At 35.1% G+C, this 18872-nt stretch overlaps 1 long non-coding RNA gene across 1 annotated transcript; it reads left to right on the top strand.

Annotated features, from left to right (window-relative positions):
• The first annotated feature begins 3897 nt into the window (after nt 1-3897).
• LOC114762020 (uncharacterized) lies at nt 3898-5121 on the top strand. The gene is made up of 3 exons (XR_003742211.1): nt 3898-3977; nt 4574-4632; nt 4923-5121. It is a non-coding gene; the product is annotated as an uncharacterized LOC114762020 (long non-coding RNA).
• The last annotated feature ends 13751 nt before the right edge of the window (nt 5122-18872 follow it).

Genomic DNA, 18872 nt, shown 5'->3' with positions numbered 1-18872 from the left:
AATTAAAGGTCAATTGATCTACTCATTACCTAAGTTTCATAGTCTAGCAGGAGAAAACCCATACCTTCATCTCCGGACTCTTTACATGCAGTGTTTGTCGATGAAGCCAGTGGGAGCAAGCATTAATGATGTCATATGGAAGGTATTTTACCTTTCCTTATAGGGAAAAGTAAAAGAATGGTACATGAACTTGCCGCTCTACGTAGACAATGCTTACGAGTCATGGACTAGTCTAAAGAAAGCATTTTTGGACAAGTATTCCCCCTCCACCAAAATTTCAACTACTAGCAAGGAAATTTCAATAGCTAAGCAAGAACCATTCGAGTCATTCTTTCAATTTTGAAGCCGGTTTCAAGAAATACTTACCCGGTGCCCCAACCATCAAATCCTTGTGGAGCACTTGGTATAGTAGTTCTATAATGGTTTGTTGCCCTGTGATGCCCAAGTCTTGGATGCTGCTGTAAATAGATCCATGGAGAATATGGAACCACGAGCTACATGGGAGTTAATAAGAACTTTTGCTCTCAACCGACAACATGTAGGCTTAAGGGATCCAAGGGATTACAAAACTGAAAGAGATCCACTTTTAGTTAAGCTAGCCCAAGACATGTCTAAGCTCACAAATACAGTTGAAAGTCTTCGCTCCAGCAAGCCACAATCTCTTGCTTTAGTGGCTACAAGTTGTGGGGTTTGTGACTCTCTGATGCATAGTACACCAAATTGCCTTGGACTGGTTGAAGAAGTCAATGCAATGTACCAAAATAGAGAGGGGCAATATCAAAAAAGGGACCACTACTCTAATACCTATAATCCTGGTTGGAGAGACCACCCTAACTTTAAATGGGGAGGAGGAGCAAATAGGCCAAATCAATTCTAAGGCAATCAGTTTCACAATGTTAAGGCTTCCTCAAGCAATTTTCAAGACCCTTCAAGAGCAATAGTTACAACGCTTCAACTACCTATGGTATCTCAACCACCATCGAGAGGGGATGACACTTCTCAACTTTTGAAGAGTATGGCTGCACAGATGATAAACATAGAAGGATGAATGAAGGAGAGTGATGACAAGTTCGTCTCCATAACTACCATACTGTAAGGGATGTAGAAAGATAACTCAGATGTGCACAAGAAATTAGACAAGCTTACCTTGAAGAACACCAATATCACTAGTCATTTGACCTAACTGTCTAACACGGTCAATGACATACAAGCCAAGAATAGGGGTAGCATTCCTTCCAACACAGTGATCAATCCTAAAGCTCTTAATGCGATATTCTTAAGAAGTGGTAGAAAGGTCCACTTTGAGGATGAAAAGGTAGACAAAGATGCATCGAAGCAAGAAATAGAGAGTTCTTCACTCACTCCTATGAGGTTGGGCAAATATGAAAGTTCCAAGAAGGAGGAACTTCTTGGGGGGAAGAGATCCCAAGAAAATAAAGACACACAAGAAAAGAAAAATACTATGGAAGGATCAAAATGTGAGGACAAACAGAGGAAAGACAAATCAGAAACAAGCACTCATAGAGTCGTGAGCAATGAGGGTAAGGAGGTAAATCTCAATGAACTCCCTTTTTCTCATTCTTACTTGAAAAGTATGAAAATTGCTAATGAAAAATAAGATAATAAGTTGTTTGAAACTTTCAAAAAAGTTGAAGTGAATATACCCTTGCTTAAACTGATTAAAAAGGTCCCTAAGTATGCTAAACTTTTAAAAGAGTTGAGCACACATAAGAGGAAGTTTAAACCTAATGAAAGAGTCTAGTTGCCCTCTAGTGTGTCTGCTTTGTTTAAACCATAACTCCTAATTAAATGTCATGACCCTGGTTCCTTTACTATACCTTGTACTGTAGGTAGGACAACTATTCCTAAGGCTTTACTTGATTTAGGTGCAGCCATTAATGTTATGCCCAAGTCAATGTATGAGTTCTTACAAATCAAAAGTCTTAAACCTACCACTATGAGGCTCTAGTTAGTTGATAGGACCATGAGGTACCCACATAGCTTCTTAGAGGATATCCTAGTGAAAGTCAAAGACTTAGTTATCCTGCCGATTTGTATGTTTTGGATATGCCTAATGAACAAGATGAGGATAGGACCTTAATTTTAGGTAGACCCTTTTTAAGAACTGCTAATACTAACATTGACATGCAAAAGGGGTCTATCACCACGTTTGTTGAGGATAAATTTACTTATTTCAATATGTATGAACAAATGAAACAACCACATGAAGGTTATTCTATATGTGATGTTAATTTTGTTGATGGGTTGTTTATTGATGTGCTTTATAATGTTAATAAAATACATGTTTCATCCCCTGCTTCTGATTTTGTTTCCCCCTCCCTTTTTAATGGTAGTGATGCGGGTTGTGTAACATCCTGAATTTTGTAACCCTAATAGCCCTAAAAGTACAGGTAAAAAATGAAGTAGCCCGTAATGGAGAATTGATGTGAGAAGAATGTTAAGGATAATGAGAAAGTCCCAAAAATATCTGGCTGGTGTAAATTGGACACCGGTAGATAGGGGAAAATTATCTGATAAGATTGGATAATGGAAATTTCAATATTTCCAGAAGGGCTGTAAAAAGGAAACTAAATAGCAAACAATGATACTTGAGGTCTAAAAGAATTATGAGAATTTTTCTGGAATTTTTCGAGACAGTCAAAAATACCGGATATTTGGACTGAAATAATTAGGGGTATTTTACGGATTTACAGTCAAAAATACCGGATAATGGATTTTACGGTAGAATTCTTATTGGTAGAAAGCCCGATTTCTCAGGAATGGGATTTCTAAGCAACTGAGAGTTCAGAAAATTCTCAGGTAAATCATGGATCACCCTTGTAATAAGGAGAAAATTACAGGGATCTGATATATGATTTTTGAGATAGTGGATTTTATCGGGTTACCGATAAATTAAACGGACAATCATTCAGGAATAAGTGAATTGTCCGGAAGCCTGGGGTACGAAAATATTTAATAAAACCCCAAAAGTGATTTTTATGAAGAAAATGGATTTATGAAATAATTAGGGAAAAATTAGGTAAAAATAAAATGTTGACCAAAGGAGTTGACTTTTATTTTGTAACCTAATTATAAGTTAATCCCTAATTAATTTAATAAGGTTTGTGCCACAAGTGTTGGAGAATTTAAGTGGTCAAAAATAGATTATATTGACTTTAAAAAAAAGTCAAAGAGGATTAAGAAAATTGGTCAAGGTAATTAAAGGAATTAACCTTGATTAATTAAGGCCAAAATATGTCATTATGTGATAAAATCATGTGACATAAATTATGCCTAATAATTATTACGAAAATTGGCATAAATATATGATTAATTAATGCCCAAGAAAAGATGATGAATTATGGTCCAATTATGGTTAAGGAAATAGTTATGATTTGGTTAGATTATAACCAAATAATTAAGTTAGATTTGGTTAGTTTGTAACCAAGGAAATTAAGCCTTTGTGTCTCTTTGTGTGTCAAGCAATTAAGTCAACAAAAGAGGCAAGAAAGAGAGGTGCATGGCGTCATTTTTAGTGGCTTGAAGAGCAAGATTGTCTTGAGAAAATATCAAGAGAAAGGAAAGGAAGGGAAGTATGAAATGTGTTTTCATTTGCCACCATGTAATAAAATCAACATGTGACCATATTAAGAGGCTATTATAGCACTAAGATAAGAATGAGTTGTGGTTAAATTAGAACCATGAAAGATGACTTGTCTTGAGTGGAAACAAAGCTTGAAACGTGGCTTGATGTGAGCCAAGTTCAAGATCAAGACAAAATGAAAGGCTAGGATGTAATCTTGCACCAAGGACCTTTATGCAAATAACCAACAGTTCAACCCTAATTTTTGTCTATAAATAGACACCAAGGAGGAGCATTCACGGCACAAGAGAAAAGAGAAGAGAAACTATGGAAAAAATTTTCCAAGAGGGAGAAAGAAGAGAGAACCAAGAGGAAAAGCTAGGACAAAGTTCAAGTAAGTGTTCTCTTCTTCCCTAGTTCATTTGTTCTTAGTTTCTCCTCATCTTTGGGTGAATTTTGGATGGATAAAACCTAGGGGAGGTGCTGTCCAAAATTCCTAAAAATGATGAAAGTTAGTTCAAAAGGTTTAAGGTTAAGATTAAAGCTTGTTTAAGGGCTTGAATCAAGAGATTTCAAAGAGCTTTTCATGAAAAATCCTTCCCTTTCACTTTGAGCTATGTCACGGCCTAAGTAGGGTTTACAAAGGAAAATGTTTTGATTTTAATTGATGCTTCCAATGAGTTTAGAAAATGGTGTTGTGTATAAATACACCAAGAAAGCAAAGTTGGAAGCATGAATTTTTAAAAGGATTTTGGAACCCTAAGTCCCTACATGTCACGGCCTAGAGAAATTTTAAGGAGGGAATGGAATTTCATAAAACCAATTCCATATTTGGATTCTACATGAAAAATCATGTAGGATTAGCCCTTAAAAGTTTCAAGAATTAAGTTAAGAAAGTTAGGCCAAAATTCAAGATAAAAGGGTTTTGAGCTAGAGTTAAATTATGGGGTTTATGTAATGATCTAAGTGGCATTGTTGGTTGTTAAATAGGCTTTATACAACCTCAAAGAAGGGCCACGGTTTGGAAGAGGAAAAAGAGCCAAGTAAAGGTAGTTTTACATCCTATTTATAAGTGTTACATACATGTTCATTTTATGCTATGTATGCTTTATTTTATGCCATGATGCCTCCATGATTTTTATGTTATGATATTGATACATGGAGATGATATGCTATGTCATGATATGATAATGTTATGTGTTTAAATTCCATGGCAAGTCACATATTTATGTGTATGTTTGCATATAGCTAAATGACATGTTAAGTTGTAACCATAATTGTGATGTATTACTACTAAGATTCCCAAGAATCTTACCCCCCATATTTAACAAAACCCTAGGGCCTTCACTAGCCAAGAGCAAGGGCAAAGAGGTGGCCAAGAAGAAAAGGTAAAGTATCTTGAAGAAGTTGGAAATTCAAGAAGACATAGAAAAACCCTATTTGCAAAGTTATGTAATTAAAGTATGTTTTAGGGTTTATGTCTTCATGCATGGTAGAAAAGCATGCTAGATGTTATTATGAAGTTATTTGCATGCTTATATGATGGTATGATAGCTCTAGGTCCAAAGAGAGACTTTATCCTTCCAAGTCCACATACGAGTCAAAGTCCACATACGAGTGAGTTAGGACCTAGGATTCGGTGAGCAGATAGCTTGTATTTTTATCTGCAATATGAGATTTGAATCACCGAAATCCGATAACTACGCAAAAAGTTATGCCTTTCCAAAGTTGGGCTAAAATAAAGTGGAAAATGGAAAATTGACCAAATGAACAGTAACTTTTCAAAACGAAACTGGTATTGATTTTCAAGGAAATAAATTCCCAAAGTATTTTTCCTCAAAAGGATATGGAATAAGCTTTCCGTAGAATTTGGAAGCACTCAGTTTCGAGTTCTGTAGCTCGAGATATGAATTTTTAAAGTTTGGTCACTTTTTAAGCAAAAGTGAATAGTAACCCGAGAAAGGGTTAAAATTTTCTATGTTTTCCAAACTTTGTGACCATCCAAAATGCTTCCAAAGACTTCCGCTGAGCCTATTACGTATGTTAAAAGTAAGGTGTTACAGGTTGTTCTACTGTCCATCAGTTAGATTACACCCTTCCTACTCCATCAGATTCTACTATTGCTAATGATACACTTGGGAAGTCTTCTACTAAACCCCTTAAGCCTGAGAGAGGCCTTGTTTCTAATGTTAATGTAGGTATTAGTAGAGCTTCGAGGACTTTGAAGAAGAAGAAGTGCTTCAACTATTTCAAGGAGCAGCGTGCTCTGAGTGTTGTGCATGGACCAGTTGTAATTCCAGTTTTCTTTCACCCTGTCGTCTCTACACCCTTAACTGAGACAGCTAATCATGAAACAGTAGTGGGTGCTATGAATAGCAAGAAAGGGGATCCTAAGGAAAAGAAGATCAAGATAACATCCACTACTCTCCCCCTCTCTATTGGCAACTACAAGATAGTTGATCTGGCACCTGAGGAGCCTCGTCTATCAACCCATGAGGAGGCTATTTAGATTAAAGCTGATGCTAAAGTGTAGGGTCTACTATCTACCAATCACACACCAGAGTCAGGAAAACAAGCCAAACTGATTGGACCCTTTGAAGTTCTATCCATATGCTAGCGTGGGAAGATTGTTATGAAGGACACTCTAGGCTAGTTCTTTCAAGTAAAAAATGAATGCCTGTAGTTCTTCAAGGAGAGCTATTAGCCCCCGTAACACCTTAGGTTGTTTCTTTCCTTTACATATCTCATTTACATATTTCCTATTTTTTTTAGATAAGTGTGGGAGAGGGAACCAACCAGTAGGAAAAGTAGTTTAGCTTAATTTAGGTTGTAGTTTTTCAATTCAATAATTTTCTTCCCTTGCTGTTCTTGTCCTCTCTTACAATGAGTGGTTAGTTTTCTGTGTTCTTATTTGTGATTGTTGTTGTTCTTTTCCCTTTTCCTTTGACAGTGGGGACACTGTCAAGTCTAAGTGTGGGGAGGAATTCATTTTGTTGTTTCCCAGTGTTGCATCCTTTCTGTGGTTGTTTCAGAATTTTTGGCAAAATTTTTTCAAAAATTCAATCTTTCATCACTATTCTTTGGCTTTGAATTGATTGGGGATGGTGAATTGCTGCGAATTGGATCATTTTTGTCTGTTTTGATGTTTGCTGAAAGGGTTCTTACTTATTAAATGTTGGCTAAGCTTTGAAAAACTTTCGTTGGTAGTTTCTGTGACCTTAGGTTGCGACCTCACTGCTTCAGGTCACAACTTGAGGTGTGGCTTTGGCAAGGGAGGGCTCTCTGTGATTTCAGGTCGCTACCTCACTTATTTTAAGTCGCAACCTCAACCCCCCTTTCCTGACTTGGTGCTTTTGTATACTCAGGTCACGACCTCAACCCCCCTTTCTTGCCTTGGTGCTTCTGTGTACTCATGTCGCGACCTCACTAATTTCAGGTTACAACTCGGCCTCAATTGCTGTGCACCACTTTCCTTCTCTTTGCTTTTTGCAATACTATGTAGGAAGAACCTTTTTAAACTACCTTTGCATCTTTTTCAAGCAAGCCATTGTGCTGTTAATCTATCCTCATTGCGTCAAACAGTTTTTCTTGAAAACCATGTCCATCCTTAGACTTTTAAGAACACTAGATTTTAAAAATGATTTCTCTAAAGACTTTATAGTCACTTTTGAGATTCAAGTATGTTCTTAAGTGACTATTTTGATCTTTCTAATCCTCATCTTATGGGTTGCTTTTGTGATAAGTGTCTTAATGCCTTGTGACCACTGCATATTGATTGAAACTTCTTGTATGAGCATTTGAGACATGAAACCCTTGTTGGAAAGATTTTCTTGAGCCTTAATTCCTATTTTAAGTGATTATTCATGTGGTTTACATTCTCTAGAACTTGTTTTAGCTCTTGGTCGAAATTACGTGTGCATTTATGATTTTGAATATGATAAAGGCATTCTTTTCTACACCTTCCTATCCAAACACAACCCACAACCATCTATCTGTTGCTTAACCCTTTTGATCCTGCACTTCCTTCTTCTCGTCCATCATTTTGGGTGCTTGAACTGTGACATTGATTGAGTTGATTTCATCTTGACAAATACGACTTTCTAATCGTCATGAACTTTTATTGGGAATTTTAATTTTTCTTGTGAAAAAAAAAAGAGAAGAAAAAGAGAAGAAGAAGGAAGAAAAGTTCTAAAAAAAAAAAGCAAAAAGAACAAAAAGATTAAAGAAATACTTTTCATACACATAAATTACAGCAACAAAATATAGTTGAATAAAGTATCCCCTTAGTGGTAGAAGGTTAGGATCTAAACTTCCTTGTTTAAGATTGGATGATATTGACTCACCTTTGTTTGATTATTGACACTTGATTTCATTTCCATCTAGCCTTTCCATTACTATAGCCTTAAAAGTCCTCTTGATTCTTTACATGAATGCTGAGTAGTAGTGGAGATTTTAGAGCTATTACAAGCTTATGGTAGAATGTTTATTGCTTGGATGTTTGAGAGAAAAGAACCCCGATGAGGAGAGATGAGCGAATCAAACACTTATACCCTTTGAGCAAATCTCTATTGTTCATGCATTTAGAGTCAATTACACTTTGTATCTGATTACTTGGCATTATTTATGTTATCATTCTTGCCTCCCCAAAAGATGTTGATTGATTAGTTCTTGAGATCATTTTTAAACATGCTAGTTTCCTTAATTGTAGCTATACTTTCTTTGGAATGATTCAAGTCTTTGTTCAGGAGTGCAAAGGTTCAAGTGTGGGGGAGTGATGGAACCCAATCTTTATATGATTTTCTCAAGTGTTTTCTAATGTTTTGCAATACTTTTACCCTCATTGTGCATGCATTTATATCCATTTGATTACATTACGTCATACATTGCATTTTCCTGTTTAAGTGGTAAAAAGTGGTCATTTTTCTCTCCTTAATTGTAATTACCTTGATTTGAAATCAGTTAGTTTTTATAAAGTTCTTTGTCATGATTTTCAAGTAATTAGAGAAGGATCCAAGATCCAAGATGGAGCATAGATGGAGCCACAAGTTACAAGGACTAAAACACAAGAGCTTGGAGTATTTTAACTCCCTAGGTCGCGACATGGAATTTTGAGGTCACGACCTGGATGCTCTTTTAATGAAACTACATGTTTTGGACTTAAGTCAAGATGAAAGCTCTCTGTCTCTACAGGTCATGACATGAAATTTCTGAGGTCGCGACCTGGGCCCCCTAAGTCACAGCTTGACACTCTTGAGGTCGTGACCTAAGTGTGTTAAGTAAAGCTGTGCATTTTGGAATAGGTTTCTGAGCTTCTATACCTAGGGGGTAGCCACCACAAAAAAGAGTCTCCATTTTGCAGATTTGCAAGGATAGCAGCCTCCTCTATTCTCTCTTGAGCCTCCATTGATCCTATACCCAAAATCTCTTTTTTCCTTCATCTCTTCATCATTTTCTACATTTCTAAGACGATTAAACCACTTCAACCGCATTCTTCTCTCTTCAGCGATTGTAATCGGTTTGAAGACATGAGAGGCTAAACCCTCAGCCTCCTGGTGATAGAGGATGAAGCTTGAGCTCAAGGATCTAATAGGGGAGTTATCGACCTAAACTTGTATTGATTCTGTGTTAGAGATTTCTAGATTTAGGGATTTCTGCATCTGTTTTAGACTTGATTTATGATAGTAAATCTTAAGTTTAGACTATTGAATGTACTTGGATTGGATCATTTATATATATCAGTTTTGAATCCTTGTGTTCATTTGATTATCAGGGATCATTAGTGATTACTCTGTGTGCTTAGTCTTCAATGATTGTTGATTGACTTTCTAAGGACATTTACATAATCTGTTCATCTATACTCTAAGTGGATTCTAATAATGTTTTTAAGAGATGTTAATTAACTTTGATTAAAGTGAGTTTTCATTAATTAAGACATTGGACCCAAGTGATTACTTAGGGTTTTTTGTAGACTTAGAGATTTTTTAAAACTCCTAAATCATTTTAAAGAGTAGTGATAGCTGATTTTCCATCATTGAGAGACTGTTTTATCATAATTCCCTTTTAATCCAAAACATCTCTTTATTCAATTAAAATACCAAAAACATTTAATCCTCTGCACTTTTCAATTATTGCACCACCTTAAACAGTTGAACCCCCTTTTTTCTTTACCCAAATCATCATGTTTTTTATTACTAATTTAGACTAAGTTGTTTTCCAACAAAGCGCTCCTTGAGAAGAAAGATTGGTTGCACCCTATACTACATTATCTGGTGCAATCACAAATTTTGATGACTTGGAAGGCGACATTCCAATCCGATCAATGTACTAGGAGGAAAAGATGTTTTTGAATTTTATGTGATGTGTTGTCTTTCTACCTTATTTTTTGTATTTTCAAATCTACTATTTGAGTCTTGTTTTTAGGTTGCATTATAGACAATACAAGGTTTAAGTGTGGGGGAGAGTTTAGTACTTTTTCTTGTTTTGTATGTATTTTGTGTGTCCTTTTGTAAGTAAAAAGGCTCAATTTAGGTCATTTTGGGCTCATTTTTTTCAAAATTTTCTTCACTTTTGGATTGGATTAGCCACGTTTTGTATCTCAATTACGTTTTGGTTGATTGTGATTCCTTACTTGTTAAAATGAAGTGTGAATGCCTTATGCATTAAGTTCTAGTTGTGGTGCATAGACTAGGTTTAATGAATGTGATAGGAAGAAAAGCCTAGTTGGAAAGATTTGAGCCTATTGTTCATTTCATTATATGTGACATATCCACTTGGTCCATTGCTCTCTAAAACTTGTATTCGTTCTTGCTTAAGGTTGCATTTGTATTGACATGATAGAGATGATATAGGCATTCATTTAAAAAGCTAGTTTGACCAAAAAGCCAACCTTAAAACATTAATACTTTGTTAGTCCTTTGAGCCTATCATTTTCATTTATTCATCCTTTCATTAGGAATGAACTCATTTGTGTTGCATGTCAATCTTTTCTTGAGTAGAATGACACTTCATACCATTAAAATGTAAGAATTTGACCTTTCTGTGTAGCTTTACCGCGTCATAAATTGCTAAGCTTTTCCAACAGCTAGAAGCTCTTCAGTCTAACAGATAACTGAAATACTCTAACAATAAATGGCATGAAGAGCATTAATTAATGTATTGAATTCATGAGCCACCATCTGTTGAAATTTTCTGTTGCATTCAATACTCTATTTTCTGTACTGAACTTCAGTGTTTAGAATATATACGCTATGAGAGAATCTAAAATTTCTTTTTACTCAAATTTATGAGTTACTCAAGTGTGTGGACTCTTGAAGAGTTGTACCCTTATGAGTAGTAAGGGGGAATGATTGAGAGTGACTCAATTGTTGTATTGAGGCACCAAAAGCCTATTGAATCTTGGGGAATTAGTAGAAAACTCAAAGGCGCTCTGAGGACTGAGTGTAGGTCAAGTGGTTAAGACTAAACCAATATAAACTCCTATGCCATTCTTCTTTTGTTCATCCTCGATGAAATCTCTCTAAACTTGTCTCTATTGATTTATTTGATTATTCATTTTATTAAGTTAAATTTTTATACTTCACCTAATTCACCCTTTTCTTGAGTGAAACTCCAACTAACACCATATACAATGAATAACCTCTCAAATTAATTGCTATTTGAGCCTTCCTATCTTGCAATTGTATGTGGATCAATTTATATTAGTCTCTCGCATATTCCAAGAATCATCTTAGAAGAATCTTCTACAAAACCATGTAATTTTGTTAATACTCTTTTCCTAACTATATATACTTGAATGTAGTTCAACACCATACTCTCTATACAAGTCCTTTTTAATTTCATTAGGACTCTTGTCAATATTATGCCTCAAGTCATTAATCACAATTAAAGAAACAAAATTTAACCTTGTTGGGTGAGAAACAATCAAATCATCTTGTGCGTGATGAAGTTGTTTACATGTTCTTATATTAGGAATTTAGTATCTTGATGTGCAACCATATACCACTGACAACTATTAACCTTGTATTTCACAATGATTTTTTGTTGATTATTCTTGATAAATCCATACGAAAACTTATACGATATGCTATACTTGTATAATGTTTATTGGAGGGTGGCAGCAATTGGAAATATTTTTTCTTCTCTAATAATCAAATCCTTTCATTTGTAGAATTCATTTAAGGTCTAAGTATTAGGATCATTTCAATAGCACATGAAATTGATGCTTTACTACTACAAATTATGCTATTTTCATCTATTTTGGAAGCCTATTTTTGTTTGTTTAAAGGGAAACGTTAACTGAAGAGACGTATATAATAGTTATACATTTGTCTATTATATAACAAGTATGAGGAAGACTATATTCATTTGGTCCAAAATAGACGAATATGGAAGCCTATATTCGTCTTTTTTGGAGGGACCAGAAGAATATGATACTGCATAGTCATCTATATTTCGTAAAATAGTTAAATATGGGCTTCCGTATTCTTCTATTTTGGTGTGACCAGATGAATATGTTGTTGCATAGTCATCTGGTTTCTCTTAACAAACATAAATATTGATCTTTGTTTTAAAAAAGTAGTTGAATATTTTGTATAATTCAACCTGCAATTTAACAGTCATATTCTTCCAAATACTCTTCTCACTTACAATCCTCTCATTCTTCTTAAAGACAACATCTATTGTCTCCACCTTTCCATAAAATTCTTCTTTGGTTAAAGGCTTCAGAGACATTTTATGCTTTGGCGAGCCTTTAAAAACATTTTTTAATTTACAATATGGGTGGAACCAATCAAGAACCTCCTATGGCCAAGGTAAATTGTCTTAATTCCATTTTGATAAAACATAAGCAATTCTGAATGATTTAATTTTAAAGACCAATATCAACAATATTTTAAGTCAATTCACCTTAATTCCAAGAAAATTAAAGCAATTCAAAACTAATTATAGAAATTTTATCTAGTTAAGCTCAATTCAAACAAAACTAAAGCAATTCAAAACTAAGTTAAGCTATCCAACACAATTAAGTCTAACAATTTTAGCAATTTGTAATATGTAAAAACATATGTACCAAAGTTTTCATCTTCATAATATCAAATACAATTTCAAGTTTACTTTTAAACCATACCTTACTCATTTTAGAAAAATAATTTGACAGAGTTTTCTTATAGAAGTAACACATCTAACCAATTCAATAATAAAGTAACAAATCCAATAAATGACTTACAATATTAATTAGAAAGATTGTAATATTCAACTCAAGCTTTCTACCTACAAAGTAATAAAAACAAAATTACGCGCGCACGCGCGCACACACACACACACATATATGTTCAAATAACATATAAAGCTTTCTAAAATTCAATATAGTGATTAAATATTCAAAATACTTAACTAACTGTCATATTCCAATCAAATTGCTCTCAAACAATTTTACAAATACCTTATTGGTTTAAATCATTTTAATTCCTATCTAAGTGCAAACATTTTAATCATCAAAATGTAACACAATCAATCTTCAATAATTTTTAAATGCAATTCTTGACAACAATCAATTACTTGCATTCATTCCTCTCAACACACACAAACTCATAATATAAAACCCATATGCACCCACTCGCCTCTTAAGGTGAATAAAAATAGCGATATCCATGGAAGAATCAAGTAGCTCACAAGCTTAAGAGGTTGCTATTCACGGGTTCAAGGCGAGTAGGTCCTTGGCTCAAGGTGCTGCTGGTCGCAAGTAAAGAATAGGGAAGAGAGGGAGATGAAGAATAGGGAAGAGGTGAGCTATTGGAGATGAAGAAGTTGAACTCACACTATAGACAATAGAGAGAGAGAAGGAAGAATGCCACACACATGAAAAAAAAGGAGAAGAGAGGAGAAGGCGAACAAGTTAGGATGTTTAGATTCTATGTATACGCATGCTGTGAAATTTGAACAACAAACAGAGCTGTTGATATGTTCCTAAAGAACCAAACAAGTATAGGCCGCTCATACTTGTAAACCCTAAAAGCTAAGACCATAAAGATGAGTATGGGCTCCCTACTCATCTGTTTCGTCTTAACAAACAAAAGTTGATGCCCTTTTTCTTCTGTTCTTTAAACAAACAAAAATAGATGACAAAAATAACTCTTTTTGTGGTAGTGGTGGCTCTCCAATGTCATTAAATAGGATAGGTGGAGACATAGATAATCCATTTACATCTCCAAAAAGATGATCAACCCTGCAGTAAATGATAAGTTAAGGTGCATATGTTGACAACTTAGCAACATGTCATTAACAACTTACATAGAAAGAAATGACACTAGAAAACATTAATTTGAACTAAATATACACATCTTGCTTCTCTATTCCATCATCTCTTGTTGCTTTTGTATGGTTATTATTTCTATTCTCTTGCTACATACACATGACTACTTTCATTATTAAAACTTTATTAAATGATCTACCCTATCATCATCTACCAACCCTACAAATGTATTCTTTTTTATCAAACTAAATAAGAATTTCAAAACAAAGGAGTTACTCTCTTTTCCAAGAAAAGATGACATGATTTCTTTCAACTCCTCATAACTTACACTTTCTTTTATACTTTTGTTCTTATACTACCCCTCACATATCACATATCATCTTCTCCATCATTTATAAACTTACTTCATATATGAAAAATACCAAATAGATGCTTTCTGTATGTTCTTGACATCTTTAATGTAAACATACATCACAAAATTATCATTAACAAGTGAAGCAGCAATATTGACAACTATTGTAGCCTATATTAACAACTATTGCGGCCTACATTGGCAACATAATATCTCATTTTGTAGTAAGCAACATTCATCTTTTTCATCCATTCAGACTTAACCATGCTCAAACAAAGCAAACCCTACCACCAACCCACCCATAATATACCCAAAAATAAAGCACTGATCATCATCATACCCACCCACAGTAAAACATCAACTTAAATCATCAACATATAGTAAATAAAAAAATAAGCTTTGTATTGCTTAACTCATTCATATTATACCAAAACAAAAGCTTTCAACAGCTAAAGGGTAGACAACAGGCTTTGGGGGCTCTCTGATCGGTTGTTTGGAAGTATCAAAAGAGTTGAATAAGGGTACCATGATTTCTATGCTGCAAAAGGGATGGAACTTAAAGGGTGAGATGGAAGTGCTAGATACTGAAAAGAACATTTTTATCTTTCAATTTTCTGAGCGTGATGACTACCTGAAGGTCCTTTGTGGCCGTCTATGGGCTGTACAGTCACATCTTTTGAATATTCAACTTTGGGATGATGAAATGCTACATCAAGAGGTAGATTTTGATCTTTTCCCATTCTAGATTCAATTCCATAGGTTGCCTTTTGTCTATATGAATACTGAAAATGCCATTCATTTAGGCTCCTTTGTTGGTGAAGTGGTTATGGTTGGAAATCCAATAAAAGATGGTAAAATTGTTTGTAACTTTTTAAGAGCTAGAGTTCTTGTTAGTATAAAAAAACCATCAGTTACTGGCTGTTGGGTTCCTTGTATAAGGAAGGAAGATGTCTGGTCTAAGATCAAATATGAAGGGTTGAACACTCTCTGCTACAACTGCGGTATTCTAGGTCATGAGCAACAGGTTTGCCTTGTTTCAAGGGATACTATGATAAAATGGATTCTGAGTCTGGTAGCTGGATGAAGGCGGCGCCACCTCGGTTCATAGAAGAGCTAATTGTGAATATTGACGAGCATTGGTGTGAAGCTGAGGTGAGACAAGGGAGGAAGACGCGTAGAGCTCTCCCTGCTAGAGGGTGTGTGACTGACAAGTGTGCTTAGAATGAGAGGTGCAACACGTATCAACGTGGGAATAATGGCCTTGACAGAGTACTGATTCCCTCAGAGAAGTCAATAAAGCCATGTGGAAATGATTCTCTGTTTTTTTGGAAAAAAAAAACAAAAGAAAATTCAAAAGACCCTTTGGATCAGACTGTGAAAGCCCAAAGGCCTCTCGTAATTGGGTTTCCCATAAAACACTTTTGTAAGATAAGCCCATGAAACAAAAACAAAGCTAAACCTTCAGCTAGCCCAAGTTAAGCTATGAGTACCATGAAGGAGGTAGGGGGTCGTTTGGGTAAAGTGGTCTCTCTTGATGTTGATGCACAAGTAAACTCAAAAGCCATTATTCCTTTTATTCCAAAGTCTTCTTTGTCATCTGTTGTAGGGAGACTGGGTAATGTTAAATTAAAGTGTTCCCTGTTACATGTGGACTCTCCAAGAAGTGAGAAACGATGTCGAATAGTTATAGAGGAAGCTCTGAACAAAAGAATTGAGTTGATCCAGAAGGGTATAGCTTTAAAGAAGAGGAATGTTTGATGAACTAAACAGCACTTATGACGTAAGTTATCTTTTTCCTCCAACTTGATATCTTTTGAATCTGTTACTATATTGCGTAGAAATATGGAGACTCAGAGTTTGTTTATTGTTGATTCTGCTGAGGGCATGAGTGGATGGCTTGAAACAGCCCTCATGGCTCTATGAGGACCATATCGTGGAATTGTCAAGGTATTGGGGTAGCCCTGACAACTAAGAACCTCAAGGAGGTTTGTAAAAGGAATAAACCCTACTTGGTTTTCTTAATGGAGACCAAACAAAAGGAGAAGGTTGTTAGAAAATAAAGGGAAGATGCGGTTTTGAGGAGGGTTGGTGATTGAACCCAATTGTTCTATGTTATTTCATATCATTTTAAGGGTATTTATCATAGATTTTGGCTCCTTTTGATGATAATTGTGCTTAATTTAGATTAAGAGTCCTTACTTTGAGTTAGTGTCTTTTTTAGGGTAAAATTGTCATAATTAGTCATTAATTGTATTCAATTGATTTCTAGGACAATTGATGCTTCAAATTGTTGCTTTTCATTGTAGGACACTTGAGAATTAGAGCCAAGATTGAAAACCAAAGCATTACACAACATAAGAGTTTCCAAGAAAATGTTGTGTTGTGGCAAAAAGTCTAAAAATGTGCATCAGTGGCTATTTTGGAATAGTTCGTTGTGGCAAACTCTCAACATTTCACTAAAATTCTTCTCTGGAATAGTTCACCGCGGCCAACTTTTGAGTTCACTGCGGCAAACTCTCGTATCAGTAACGTCAGATTCTGACCCAGAACGCAAAAATAGACCCTATACTCATATGATCTGACCCAGATTGACCCCTAAAACCCTTAGAAACCCTATTTTCATTCGATAACTCCATTCTATCATCTTCAACACCTCTATTCTCTAATCTTCTTGCCTCTCCATCTCCATTTTCTTCCCCTTCCATTTCCTGCACTCTTTCTTCATCCCACCTCATTTCCTTCATCTCTTGACTGCTATGGCTGAAGATTTAACTCTGGTTAGAGCTGATTCCAAGGCTATGGAGGGCTAGGGTTTATTAACTCTTGAAGATGGTGGAGTAGCATGAGTTTCCAAGCTTCAAAGGGGAGTTTCAGTTTCAATCTTTAGTTTCTACCTATGTATTTATGATTTCCTAGGTCTAGGATTTGTAAATTCTTAGTGAGACACTTTGGTTGATTCTGTAATCATTGGTTAATGATTTACATTTGTAGTTTGGATTGGTTGATGTTGAATTTTGTGCTTAAATATATGTGGTCACATATATGCTTCTCTATAACTCTCATGATTCTCTCCTATCTTGCATGGTCATGTTTTGATACTGAGTTGATTGTAGGATACATTAAGCCAATTGCATGATCATTCTCAAATTACACATTAGGGAAGCTTAACAATGTTTTCATTAATGAAGTTCATTGATTTAAATATTAGACTCAATGAGTTATTGAGGTTGTTATTAAGAAAACCTAATGGATTTGTGAAACTCCCAAGATCTTAAGTGAACTATGATTGTCATCAAAACCATTTTCAAGAGATTTCCTATCATTCATTTCCATTCCATTATTATTATCTTAAAACACCAAAAAATATAGCATCTTAGGTTTGTTTTCACTGCATTTAGTTTAGGCACCATTCATTTAAATCTTAAAAACCAAACCCCCTTTCATTACATTGCATGGCATTTAGTCTAGCTTAGGTAATTAATAAAGGCTCCCAAAAGTGAAACGATCCAAGTTTGCACTATACTGCTTAACCTGGATTTATTTTTGATTGAGAACCCCAAGGCAATCGACAAAAAGGCTCTCGTCAGTTGGATTGAAGATCCAGAAGGTCTGAGTGGAGGGTTAGCTTTGTGGTGGGACTCTAGTCTAATTGTGGAAATTCTACACTCCTCAAAACATATTATTCATACTACTATCCACTCTAATAGCGTTTTTGTTCCTACTCATGCCACTTTCATATATAGCCCACTGATTTACTCTCAGAACCTATTCTAAACCTTGGAGGTTAAATCAAAACTTTTATCCAAGGATTGCAGTATAGGGTGCAACCTCGGGTCATCTCACTTAAAAGGAGCGTTTGCGAAATGGACTTAAATTAGCTGAAATGTCATGTAATACAAACTTGAATATAAACAGGGGGTTTTGGTTTTTTTGGAAATCATTGAGTGAATTGATTGAAGGGTAAACAAAATATGTGTATATATTTTTTGGATTTTAGGGAATAAGTGATACATGCAGGTAGACAATAACCAAATGATGATGAAGTTCCTCTTGAAAGTCTGCTCAGGTTGTCATAGTTCAAAATCAATTAATATGGGAGTAGAAATCACTAAGTTTCGAATTGATAAACCTCAAAGTACTCTTTGAGTCCAGAATTTTGATAAATGAACTCCATTTCTTAAGATCCTGTTAAGTGCTCTTAGTGTGTATAGAAAAATTGATTAATGCAACAGGTCAAATGTAATCAAAATCGTCTTAATATCAAAACACAACCATGCAAGAGTAAAGAGAATCAAAAGATTACAACTGACATATATGAGACTTCACATATTTAAGCTCAAAGTTCAATAATAATCAATTCACAACACATATGAAAATCCAAGCTGATTACAACTATAATCAAGTAGTTCAACTACAAAATACAAATCCTAAACCTAGAAACTCATAAATTTATAGCTGAACTAGGATTAAACTACTCCCCTTCTTAGCTTATTGAACTCCAGCCATTGCTACACCTTCAAGAGGAAGGAAAACACCTAGCCACTCATAGAAATCTGAAGCATCTCAACTAAGAATGAATCTAAGCTTCCCATGGTGGAGGTTTGATAGTGAAAAATGGAAGAAATAAGGGTTAGATGAGATAAAGATGAGAGAGAACGGAGATGGGGGCTGTGGTCCAAGTGAATGAT

This window comes from Neltuma alba, unplaced genomic scaffold (genome assembly GCF_004799145.2).
Source record: "Neltuma alba isolate B1F8T4 unplaced genomic scaffold, ASM479914v2 tig00011174_pilon, whole genome shotgun sequence".
Lineage (NCBI taxonomy): Eukaryota > Viridiplantae > Streptophyta > Magnoliopsida > Fabales > Fabaceae > Neltuma > Neltuma alba.
Note: the sequence above shows the minus strand (reverse complement) of the source record. Positions and strands in the feature narration are given on the sequence as shown.